Consider the following 12,851-nt stretch of genomic DNA (forward strand, 5'->3'; position numbering starts at 1 on the left):
TCTCTAAGAAACAGAAGGAAATCCGCAATTTCGGTCACCAGAGGTACGCTGGTAAGAGGACAGGCTTCTTCGACCTGCACCAGTTTCTGAAAACTTCCCACTTCGATTGGTACACTCGCCTAGTAGATGATCTGCGGGCTCTAGCAATTGCACTTGCTGCCTGGCGAGAAAACCCTCTCGCTCTGACAAGTCTTTCGATAGTCGAAAGGCAGTCAGAGCAAGAGCGGGTAGATTTTGATGGTACCTCTCGAAGTGGGGTTGTTTGAGCAGATCTATTCTGTTTGGAAGAGATCTGGGGAAGTCCACTGTCCACTCCATCACCTCTGTGAACCAAATTTGAGCTGGCCAATACGGAGCAATCAGAGTCATTTTGGTTCCTTCGGATGCCACGAATTTTCTGACTACTTCCCCCAGTATCTTGAACGGGGGAAAAGCGTAAACGTCTATCCCTGACCAGTCCAGGAGGAAGGCGTCTGTTGCATAAGCCCGGGGATCTTCCACCAGGCACAAAATGTGTCTATCCTTTTGGAGAGGAATGTGGCGAAAAGATCTATTTGAGGCTTCCCCCAAAGGAGCCAAAGGCTCTGACAGACTTCTGAGTGGAGTGTCCATTCTGTGGGAAGGACCTGGAACCTCCTGCTCAATCTGTACCCGCTCTTCAAACATTCCTCTCCCACACCCTTGGACAGAAACCTGTTAGAAGAACTACCTTCCTTTGGTTCGCCCAAATCAATAGATCTCTTGCCAGCTCGTACAGAGCGAAAGAGTGCGTCCCTCCTTGTTTCTTGACATAAGCCAGAGCTGTCGTATTGTCTGAGTTTATCTGTACGACTTTGCCTCTGACTATGTGTTCAAAGCTCTTTAGCGCAAGGTGAATTGCTAAAAGCTCCTTGCAATTTATGTGCCATGACACCTGTTCTGCCGACCAGGTGCCTGACACTTATTTGGGATCCCAATGTTGCACCCCAGCCCGACTCGAGGCGTCTGAGAACAATGTCAGGCTTGGGTTCCGTACTTGCAGGGACACTCCTTGTTTTTTGCTTTTAAGGGAATCACCACCACTTTAAATGATTTTTTATTTCCTCCGAGATTGGAAACGTGTCCGAGAGCTGTCCTGTCTTCCAACTCCAACTTCTTCTCAGGAAGAACTGAAGCGGACGAAGATGTAGTCTTCCTAGGAGAAAGAACTGTTCGAGCGAGGAAAGGGTCCCCAGAAGGCTCAGCCATTCCCTCGCTGAAGTGCGCTCTTTCCCTAAAAAGTTCGATACTGTGGCACAGCCTTTCTTTATTCTCTCTTGAGATGGAAAAACTCGAAAACCCCGAGAATCCATCTGAATCCCCAGATAAACACGTTCTGGCTGGGGATCATCTGAGACTTCTCGAGGTTCACGATCAATCCCAATGATTTTGTCAATTCAGTGTTGTTGACAGGTCCTCCAAACACTGCTTTTGAGACCTGGCTCTGATGAGCCAGTCGTCCAGGTACAGGGAGACGTTTATCACCCTTTCAAATGTAAATGTCTTGCTACATTTTCATCACGTCCGTGAAGACTTGAGGAGCCGTGGAAAGGCCGAAACACAGGGCCCTGAATTGATAGATTCTTCCTCGAACATAAATCGAAGGTACTTCCTCGACGAATGGTGGATCGGGATGTGGAAATATGCGTCCTGAAGGTCTAGGGACGCCATCCAATCTCCTTGCCGCAGTGCTGCAAGGACTGAAGCAGACGTTTCCATGCTGAACTTCTGTTGTTCTACGAATTTGTTCAGCGCACTTACATCCAGTACCGGTCTCCATCTCCCCGAGGCTTTTGCTACAAGAAACAAGCGATTGTAAAACCCCGGGGAGCTGCAATCCAGCCTACTAGCCTCTATTGCTCTTTTGTCCCACATCTGTTCCACCATCTGACGAAGAGTATCCATCAGCAACAGGGTCCCTGTATCTGGCGGACAATTCCCTCGGTGATGTTGTCAAGGGAGGAATGTCCTTTAATGGGATGCGATAACCCTTCTTGATGATCGACATCGTCCAAGGATTCGCTCCTATGTCTTCCCAGGCTTTCGCAAATGAATGTAACCTGGCTCCTACAGGTGTCTGGAGGACAGAATTCTCACTTTCCTTTCTTAAAGGGACGGAAGGAAGACCTGCCCCTCTTTTCGGTTTGACTTCCTTCTGGCGATAGATCTAGCTGGAAGACCTCCTCGAAAGGGCTGCTGCTGACTGGACGAGCCACTTTCTTTTCCTCACATGGCCACAGGCCTATTTTTCCTTGAGGATTGTCTAAGGAGATCCTGGGTGGCCTTTTCAGTCAGAGAATGCGCAATATCCTTCACCAACTGCGAGTGAAAAAGGTGTTCTGAGAGAGGCGCAAACAATAAGGCGGTCTCTGCGAAGGAGACGGCCTTCGTGAGGAAAACACTGTGAACCGCCCTCTTCTTTAAAACTCCTGCACAAAAAAGAGGGAGCATACCTCAGCCGATCCATCATGAACAGTAGCTTATCAATGCAGGTGAGGATGCTATTAGGGTTTCTGGGTCCAGTTGTTCCTTTTCATGCGATTTCTTGGCCAGAACCCCAAGGGACCAATCTAAGAAGTTAAAAACTTCTAAAGTGTGAAAAAGCCCTTTGAGGAGGTGGTCCGTTTCCGAAAGCCCCCATATTGCAATACACCCCCTGAACACCTGAACTAGCCCTGGTCACTTACCAGCCCGAACCATCATTTATTAAAAATTTACCAAATCTTTGGTTAAAATAAACGATCAGTGTTGCCAATCTCCTGGCAAACACCCTCGTTACCAGCCCACCGCTAGTAGCCCTGCCTCACGGGCCGGTCACACCTGCCCTCTCACGTCAATCACTTATCGTTCGCGGTGGAGTACAGATGTATCCACAGCGAACTCCTTTTTGGTCTTGCCCGGCCTTCATTTGCACCTTTGATTTGATTGAATTTGGTGACGAATTACGCATCCCTTTGGATTACGGTTGGATTGCTCTTAATACCTTGTCATTAGACATTGATTCTGCAAAGGAAGAAACAACACAGGCTACGACAACGACTACTGCATCCTCGGCCACGACATCACAGAAAACGACGAGCGGGAGTTCAACAACGTATCGTCTTTGCCAACAATGCAAGAAAAGGATGAGTACCCTATGACACGATAGTCATTCCTTATGCGTAAATTGTAGGCCTGTTCAATATAATGTAAAGACCAGATGTTTGGAATGTCAGGAGTGGTCTTTGGACCAGATGTTAGGGTATCTCAACATAGGAAAGGTCTCGTATTAAGAAGTACTGTAGGCAGGAAGAGACTAACGTAGATCAAGATAAGACTTAGAGACAGTGCTCTTTAAGAGACTTGAGAGTACGCCTGACATCGAGTATGACATCTCTGTTACCGATTTTATGTCAAAGATTATGTGAGGATAGATCGAGCAATGGGATACCTGAAATTACTAATCGTTCTGTTCCAGCTCCCTGCCTGTTCCAGAATCAGCCCTAACCGGTGCTGGGGGTTATGGGGATCCGCAAGCCCACGGGCAGGATCCGCCGTCCCCCCTGGCGCGGAGCAGGCAGTGTTGGCAGCAGATTCCCCTTCCCTCGATGACATCTCTGTTAGCGATTTTAGGTCAAGATTATGTGAGGATAGATCGAGCAATAGGGATACTGAAATTACTAATCGTTCTTTTCCAGCTCCCCTGCCTGTTCCAGAATCAGCCCTAACCGGTGCTGGGGGTTATGGGGATCCGCAAGCCCACGGGCAGGATCCGCCGTCCCCCCTGGCGCGGAGCAGGCAGTGTTGGCAGCAGATTCCCCTTCCCTCGATGTGTAAGTTCTCAGGATGATAAAAACTTAGGTCAGATATAGACGAGTAGGGATAATAGGCTACATAGTGTTTAGTTTAGGAAGAGAAGTGCAGGCTTCTTCGGGTCGGTTTTCTATTAAAAGTAGTAGTTTTTAGAGGCACAGTGTCCTTAGAGCATCTTTAAGGCTTTTTCCTGCTTCGAGTTCCTTGCATCAGAAGCTTTTAGGCCAGGGTTGGTCTTTCAGATATGCTCCTTCGTCTTTTAAGGTACTTTCCTCTACGTATACGATACGATAATTGTTAATATCAACCTAATTTCTTCTCCGTCAATGCATATTGACTTACGATATTCAGTATGAAAAGAAATCGAATAAAATTAACTACGGTTAGCCTAGTGTTCACGATGTATTATCGTATGCATATTCAGTAGCCTAGCCTAACCTAAAGTATTCGCTGTACAAACATATCCGTAGTTATTTTATATTGGCTAACGCTGTAGGCTTAAGGCATTCTTGACTTCGGATAATTCAATACAGGTGTAATTGAAAACGAACGAGAATCCGATCTGAGGATAATTAATATGAATGTAATCGAACAGAATGAAGATCGGGATTCTGTCCGACTAAAGCATTATAATTGTATTATGTATCATCATATTGTCGTAGTATAAACACTAAACTCGGCAGTCATTCACGCTGGAATCAGCGGATGACGAATACGGGTTTGCGTCGCCGTATCCATCTCATTCTCTCCTGATTGACTAAAATGACTAACGTAACAACACTCTCACTTATGCCAAGTTTGTACAAACGTCTTAAAGGAGACGTGTCTTCAACTATGTTGACATTTAATATAGTCAATGAGGTATCTATCTTGGGGCATATAATCAGATGTCAGATATAAGAAATTTGTATGTATGACGTCTTCATACGTTTAACAGACTATTGCGTCAGTATTTACATTGAGCTTATGTCAATTACAGTTTACAAATTATTACCAGTCGTATTATCAAATTACAATGACAACTGAAATTAATATTAGGCCTAATAAAGTTAATTTAATTACCTTTAAATATTATTTTATTACTTTAAAATTAAATTATAATTACACTAGCTTGTCGTCAAACAGCACTATTGTAAGAAGGTGTGGTTTAGACAGACAAGGATGCCGGCTAGTCTATTTTTTTTTTTTCTCCTTGGCTTCAGATTCAACCATATCACTTGGTCTCGGCTAATGTTTTTGTCCTTAGTTAGCATATTAATGAATATCTGGATACTTAACTTATGTAACGAAGTCATACTGTTCGTCTTACGATGTAATTTAAGACCAAATTTGACTGATACGTCTCATTGGAAGCTAGTTTTTCCCTCGGGTTAGATGGCGTTAAATTTAGGATTCCGTTCGTTTTTCACTCGTTTTCATAGGTATTACGAACCTTACACTTTATATACGTTATTAATCCTTTGTCTGTGTGAAAACAACAGTAATGAGCTCTTTCATGCTATTAGTTTCTTTTACCACGGCTGCGTGGAATTCATACATAAGCTCGGGACTTCTGTCCAGGTTGCTGATGAACGTAATTTTGCCTTATTAGCTTCAGCTGCATTTATAACATGAATACAGTAATTACCGTCCCACGCGGATGAATACAATAACGGATGTTGCTATCGGATTCGATTACTGTCACACGCTGATCAATACAATAAAGTGATGTTGTTATAGGAGTCGATCGCATTAGCAACAAGTTCTCGTTCGGTTGTTCATAGCTGTACGGAGTTATACGAGTATTATCGTTAAGATAATACCCTTTTAACTTGCTGCAATTTGCGGAGGTGGAGATATTAGACGATCGTAATTTCTCTCTCTCTCTCTCTCTCTCTCTCTCTCTCTCTCTCTCTCTCTCTCTCTCTCTCTTTATCCTAGACGATTGTGTTTCTCTCTCTCTCTCTCTCTCTCTCTCTCTCTCTCTCTCTCACTTTTCTGATTTCATATTCTCTCCATATTCTCTCATCCTATTTTCCACGCTCTCCTAACACTGGACTCATTGTGCAACAGAGGTTTTTCTTCCTTTCACACCTTTTCAAACTTTCTCAATTTCCCTTCAGCGCTGACTGACCTCATAGGTCCCAATACTCGGCCTTTGGCCTAAATTCTATTTTTAAACCAACAATCTTGCTGTCTGAGTTAGTATTAGAGTAGGGAGCGAATATTCGGAATATGTATAAGGTATTCATGATATGATATATCACAAGAGGATTTTAAGTATTAGGAAAGATAGGAAAGAACATGTCTGGGTCTATCTGAGGGTATTCTTCCAAGTGCCAACCAGGCAGAGTACAGACAGGCAGGTACAACACTACAAGAGAGGACATCACTACGATCGACGACACCGTTGTCTCCTCCGTACATGAGAGGCCTAAGGCCACATGGGGAGGTCTTCAGTTTCCCTCCATACATGAGAGGCCGAGAGCCACATGGGAGGTCTTCAGATTCCCTACCATACATGAGAGGCCGAGAGCCCACAATGGGAGGTCTTCAGATTCCCTCCATTCATGAGAGGCCGAGAGCACTGGGAGGTCTTCAGTTTTTCCTCTACTCAGGTGAGGCACATAGCCAGCTGAGAGGAAACAGGTTTGTATCCCTTCCGCACTCAATGAGTTTTGACCTTAGGGTAGAGGTGCAGGGAGTTTTTTTCCCTCCACATATGGCAGGCCTAGAAGGCCACACATGGGAGATTAGCTTGGACGAGTGACAAATGAACTTGAGACTGACTCGCGTACTCAATTATATTGCTGACAACTAGTACAGTGGAGGGCCGGGCAGATTTGATTCCCCACCCTCCCCAAATTAATGTTGTTAATCGGGCTAGTTCAGGTGTTCAGGGGGTGTATTGCAATATGAAGTTTTTATTGTAAAACTAATATTGTAATACCTACCTGAACACCTGAATGATTCCCACCCTCCTCCCCTCTCATACAGAGTTATTGAGTTATGATTGACGTGAGAGGGCAGGTGTGACCGGCCCGTGAGGCAGGGCTACTAGCGGTGGGCTGGTAACTAGGTAACGAGGGTGTTTGCCAGGAGATTGGCAACACTGATCGTTTATTTTAACCAAAGATTTGGTAAATTTTTAATAAATGATGGTTCGGGCTGGTAAGTGACCAGGGCTAGTTCAGGTGTTCAGGTAGGTATTACAATATTAGTTTTACAATAAAAACTTCATGTTACTTTCGCTGCATTCAAGGCGTGTCTTCTCGATGAATCTACTAAACTCGAGAAGTCTGACTCAGCTGAAACCGGACAGAGACAATCCCATATTTTCTCCCGTTTCGTACCAAATGCCTCTCCTCCCTGTAAGTTTAGCGGGAGGCAATACAAAAGACCGTCCTTCCTAACTCCTTCTTCTTCTTGAACCAGGAGTCAAGAGATTGAAGAGCCCTCCTCATAGATATAGCAGGCTTCATTTTTAGGAAAGAGGAAGACTTGTGTGTTTTTGTACTCGAGAACAGAGAGCGTGGAGAAGGAGGAGCGGCTGGCGTTAACGAGTCTCCATATTCCTCCAATAGAAGGGACGAAAGAACTTTGTAATTAGAAGATCCTTCCTTCATTTCATCCTCCGAGGCATCTTCTGGGTTCATAGGCTCGGAAGGAGAAGGCTCCCTTCTTTCTTCTGATTCTTCCCTTACTCTCTTTCGAATGTCAGGCTCTTTCATACAAGGAATGCGCCTGGTGTACAGCAGGAGTATCTCTCCTGGCAGGAGTAACGTGTTTGGAATACTCCTGGCGCTTGGCAGGCGCAGAGCGCCTCGAATACTCCTGGCTTCTAGTAGGCGCATCTTGTTCCGAATACTCTTGGCGCCTGGGAGGAGTATTAAGTTCAGAATACTCCTGGCGCCTGGGAGGAGTATAAGGTTCGGAATACTCCTGGCGCCTGGGAGGAGTATTAAGTTCAGAATACTCCTGGCGCCTGGGAGGAGTATCGAGGCCCGAAGACTCTGGCGCCTGGTAGGAGTACGTCGCTCCAAATACTCTGATCCTTAGAATGCGTCTGGTGTTTAGTAGGAGTATTGATTCCGGTAGGCGCTTTCTTCCGTCTAACAAGCACTCTACTCCTAACAGGATCTTCCTCTTCAGCTAACTCTTGGCGCTTGGTTGAAGATCTTGAATGTTGTACTGCAAACTCTGGCTCTTTGCGCCTACTCGGAGCCTGGCTCCTGGTTGGCGCCATACTCTTGACAGGAGTAACTTCCTTTCTTACTTCTCTCCTGTCTACGCATTGCTCCCCTCAGAGATGGGGCCAGCTTGTGCGACAACTCCCCTGAAGGGTGCGTCGCGCCCGACAGGAGATCGGTATTTAGATCTTTTAATAGGAAGCCTATCATCCTTCTTACGAGTAGGCTCCTTTATATAGCGTTCCTACTAACGAGGCTAATTGTTCTTGCATATTCATTAAAATTTTCCTGGTTGAGGAATCTTTCGAATCAGGAGAGGGAGATCTGGAAGGCGCTCTAGGATCCCTTCCAGACCCAGAGTCTGAAAGTATTCTAGCCTTCTTTATTACCGAAGGCGCTCCTTCTTCAGAGAAGCGCTCGGGACTAGAATTGAGTTCATGTTCTTTCATACTCCTCTTCAGAGGACGGGAAAGTTTCGACTCCTTCCATCCTCTTCTCGGAGAAGGCGAACTAGACGACGAAAAGCACTCTCGAAGGACGCTTTTCCTATAGCGGTCCTTGGCAGTTTGTGATATGATCGAGTTCTGCCGAAGGGATGCCTGATCGTTGGGGATTCTCCACAACCCCCGTACGGCTTTCGACTTTCCTTCTCCTCCGGGCCAGGGAGCTTGGAAGAGGTCTAGGCCTGGGAGCGTCGCAGAGACGACCAGACGCCCCCTCCACTACACTGGGGACACTTAATATCACTAGCGAAACCACATTCTATTTCCTTACCTTCCAATGCTGCCACTTTTTCCTGCATTTTCTGAAGGGAAGCTCTGAGTTCCGCTATTTCCGAAGCAGAACTAGAGGGATTAGCAATTTGTGAACGGGCTGAAACAGAATGGGCATGATTATCAGAGGAAGAAGCTACAGAACTAGACAGTAAATCATGAGATGTAGACATTCTGCGGGTTTTATAAGCCGCCTTCCTCTCTCTATCTTTCTCTAACTTCTTCAAGTAAGAAGTTAGATTCTTCCACTCTTGTGCACTCAATTTCTCACTCGTTACACGTATTCTCAATCGAGCATTCAACCCATTCTACACCCACTACAAGTAGTATGAGGATCTACCGAAGCTTTCGGAATCCTCACCTTACAGCCCTCATTCACACACACTCTGAAACTAACACTAGAGTCAGACATATTCACGAATTCCAAAAACCAAGTCCAAAAAACAGTCCACGATAGCGAATGCCAAACAAAGATCCAAGTACGTCACCAAATATCAGCGAGAGATGATCAAAAGCTTTGCGAAAAACGAATTCTAGTCAGGAGGAAGTAACAACAATGTTGATACCGCCGGCGACAGAGAGAATCTGATTAGAAAACGGGAATAGTTCCTAGTCCTGCCACCCAGAGCAGGGCGTAGATCACCTGACCTACCTGTAGCGAGTGCCACGAAATTTGAATTTCTGTCGGGGACGACGGAGTCGATAGCTATGTATATATCTGACAGGTAAGTTGAATGTATGAAAACATTTAATAAAAAAAAAAACATTAGGTAAAGATAGAATAAAGAATAGAAATGAATGGTTATTATACTGTTTGGTAGTTTCTGTAGCTGAAGAGAGATAATGAAAATTTATGGCTTACTGTGTAAAGTAATTGCTTGGCGATCGTTCAATACTTGTAAGTGCTGGATGTAAACAGAAGTTTGGAAGCCTTTTTGTTTTTTTGTTTTTTTTTGTTTGTTATAGTTAATGCTTATTTAATAATTATTTGAAATGAGTACATGCAATACATTTAATAAAAAAATTGTGAATTAGATATCATAAAATATAAAATAAATCAGACTGCCAACAAATACGTATTTTCAAACATCTAACTCACCTGGTAGTTATATATATAGCTTACGTCCCTGACGTAAGCTATATATATAACTACCAGGTGAGTATGTTCAAAAATTTATTTTATCATGTAATTTTAATTCTACCGGTTTCCAGCTTGGCGCTAGTAAATCCTAATGTTAAGACCGAAGGTTTGTTAGTTATGAAAAATACAAATTAGTTACAAATTTGGTATTTTTCAGAATTCTTCTTCTGTTTTAATATTACGTTACGTATATGTTTCATTATAGCTGTTGGTAACTCGGTATCTCCATTTGGTAAAGATAGAGTAAAGAATAGAAATGAATGGTTATTATACTGTTTGGTAGTTTCATTAGTTGAAGAGAGATACTAATGAAAATTTATGGCTTCTGCGTCCTAGGAAAAGTGATTGCTTAGCGTTCGTTCGGTACTCGTAAGACGGTAAAAGCTGAATGTAAACAATCGATTGGAAGGGGATTTTGTTTGTTTGTTTGTGTATTATAGTTAATGATTAATTAATAATTATTTGAAATGAGTACATACTGATTATTTATACATTTTATTGGCATATTCTAAGCTTTTAGCTTCTTAAGTTTAGATGTCAGAATCATAGACTAGGCTACAGTAGCAACCGCTAACATAGGCTAGGCTTATTGCTAAGGGACATATGCTAGTCCTAATATATGCAGTAAAAATGGGGTTGAACATTACATGCAGTTGAATATTACTCAAGTATGTACAGTATTTTGCCTTTTTGGAGTCATATTTCTTCCGTGGGATCGGCGTCGTAACCCTAGAACATGTGTTTTAGGCCTGGAAATATAATTTACTGGGGTGTTTTTGGAGGGCTTGGAACGGATTAGCCATTTTACATGTAAAATGTGGTCCAAGATACGAAAACCTCATGATACGAAGGCCGCCTCGAACGGATTAATTTTGTATCTCGAGGTACTACTGTATTTACTTGTGTTCCTTCATGAACGGGAATGTTATTGAATCATCGTAAGTGGTGAATATAATTATTTTAGTTTCTACAAATTTATGTTTGTATTCCAAAGCGATTAAAGTTAGCTGAAGTCTATGGCAGTCGATGTTGCGATGGCTAAGGTAGGTTGAGCAAATTAGTTACATCCACAAGAGTGTTTTCCTATGATGTGAGGAGGAGCTCAAGAACTTCGAGCAGGAAAGCGCAAGTCACTGGATACTGGCTTACGTAACAGATTTCACTCTTTGATTACTTTGACGTTGACATGGATCAAATGCTAGTTGCTGTTTACAAAGCTACTGTCTTTAAAAATAAATCTTTATCAAGGTTAAAGTAGCATGTCAGCTCAAAGATTTTCTGGCTATGCTCCCATTACAAAGCAGTTCGTAGTTAGCCTACACGACTGCATTACTTTGCTGCAAGGCTCAAAGGTCCTTCCAACACATCAGCATTTTTTGCACGATATAAAACTTTAATTGTCTGTGCAGTACATATTGAGTTATTTGTGGTAGTAAATATTTTTACTTAACACAGCTTTTTTCGTGAATGATTTGTGGATGAAACCCGATTTTCAAAAGTACAGACTACATCAAGAGAGCAAGAATGACCGCAGCTTGTGGTTGAAATTTTCCACGTCTTTTTACAATCTCTGAATGTTACGACAACTGTCGAATACAATCAAGATCACGGTATGAATTTCTTAGAGAATTAACTTGAATACCGTGATCCTTCGAATTTTATCTAGCATAGTGCAGCACGATCTTGGCAGCCATATCACCCTGTTTCCCAGGTGCATTGACTCACTGCTTTTTCTTCCGCCTTTCCCCATCACAAGTCCATCACCAATACTAAATTCTCTCTTGCTCTCTCTCTCTTCTCTCTCTCAGATCTCTCTCTCTCTCTCTCTCTCTCTCTCTCTCTCTCTCTCTCTCTCTCTCTCTCTCTCTCTCTCCTTTTAAAACACATCTGGAAAAATATTATCACTCAATCTCTCAAAGTAAATAAATGAAATGAATAGTTATAAATAAGCCTATGCTTTCATGTAAGCAGATTTTGCTCTCTCTCTCTCTCTCTCTCTCTCTCTCTCTCTCTCTCTCTCTCTCTCTCTCTCTCTCTCTCTCTCTCTCTCTCATTTCATTCTTTACTATATTGTTCCTCGCGATTTCCACAAGTACTACCCAAATTTAGGTGAGAAGCTTATGACTGTTTTGTGGAGGACATCAGCAACCTTACTTATTTGAGGATACAAGAAGTCAGGGCGTATGACCATCCTTAGTCTTACGATAGGAGCAGGTGTGTAGGTTGTGGACATTCATCATTTTACCCAAGGAACATAACTCATAGGCCCAAAGATATCTTCTTGGGACCTGCATTGCCTGCATACAGGTTTTGTAGGCACCCAGGTCTACCACTTGGACAGACAAAAACCTTGTTTAAGAACTTTTGCAAAGGTTAAATCTGAAGTCACTTTCTTCCCTTATTTCCATTCAGGATCAGCATGTAGGCTGAGGTATCAACTAGGTTAGCCTAGTAAAGGTACCTTCTAGCATCTTATCTTAGCAATATCCTAGGATATGTCTCCCTCTACTCTCTTCTTTAATAAAGAGTGGGAGGGGCATAGGTAGAGCTGCTTACTGGACCAGGGTAGATCTGAATACTTCATGATGGGTCACTACTGCTCCTATAATCCTATGTGACCCTTTTAGGTTAATGGTTATACTATAAGATATTATGTAGTTGTGGAAGATGGCCTTCATCAGCCATGCCTCAAGAATTACCTGAAGCTGTATCTTTACAAATCCTTCCAGATGCTTATGAACGATAAATTGAAAGGCATGAGATACAGACTTCTTTCTTTTGAAAGGAATACAAAATTGATCAAATATTACAGCTTTGAACCCTAGCCCTAGTGATTGCATGAAAAAAGTAATAATTAATGCAAACAATGTAGTGCATTCATATGTGTTTTAACATCTTTCGTTGCTGCACAGTACATCTGCCGTTGAGGGATGTGTATTTCAAAATTATGATAATTTG

General features: G+C 43.0%; 1 protein-coding gene across 2 annotated transcripts in view; it reads left to right on the forward strand.

Annotated features, from left to right (window-relative positions):
* LOC135221905 (xaa-Pro dipeptidase-like) overlaps positions 1 to 12,851 on the forward strand; it is a 511,321-nt gene that overhangs the window by 496,746 nt on the left and 1,724 nt on the right. The gene's annotated exons all lie outside the window — the stretch shown is intronic.

This window comes from Macrobrachium nipponense, chromosome 3 (assembly GCF_015104395.2).
Source record: "Macrobrachium nipponense isolate FS-2020 chromosome 3, ASM1510439v2, whole genome shotgun sequence".
NCBI classification, from domain to species: Eukaryota; Metazoa; Arthropoda; class Malacostraca; order Decapoda; family Palaemonidae; genus Macrobrachium; species Macrobrachium nipponense.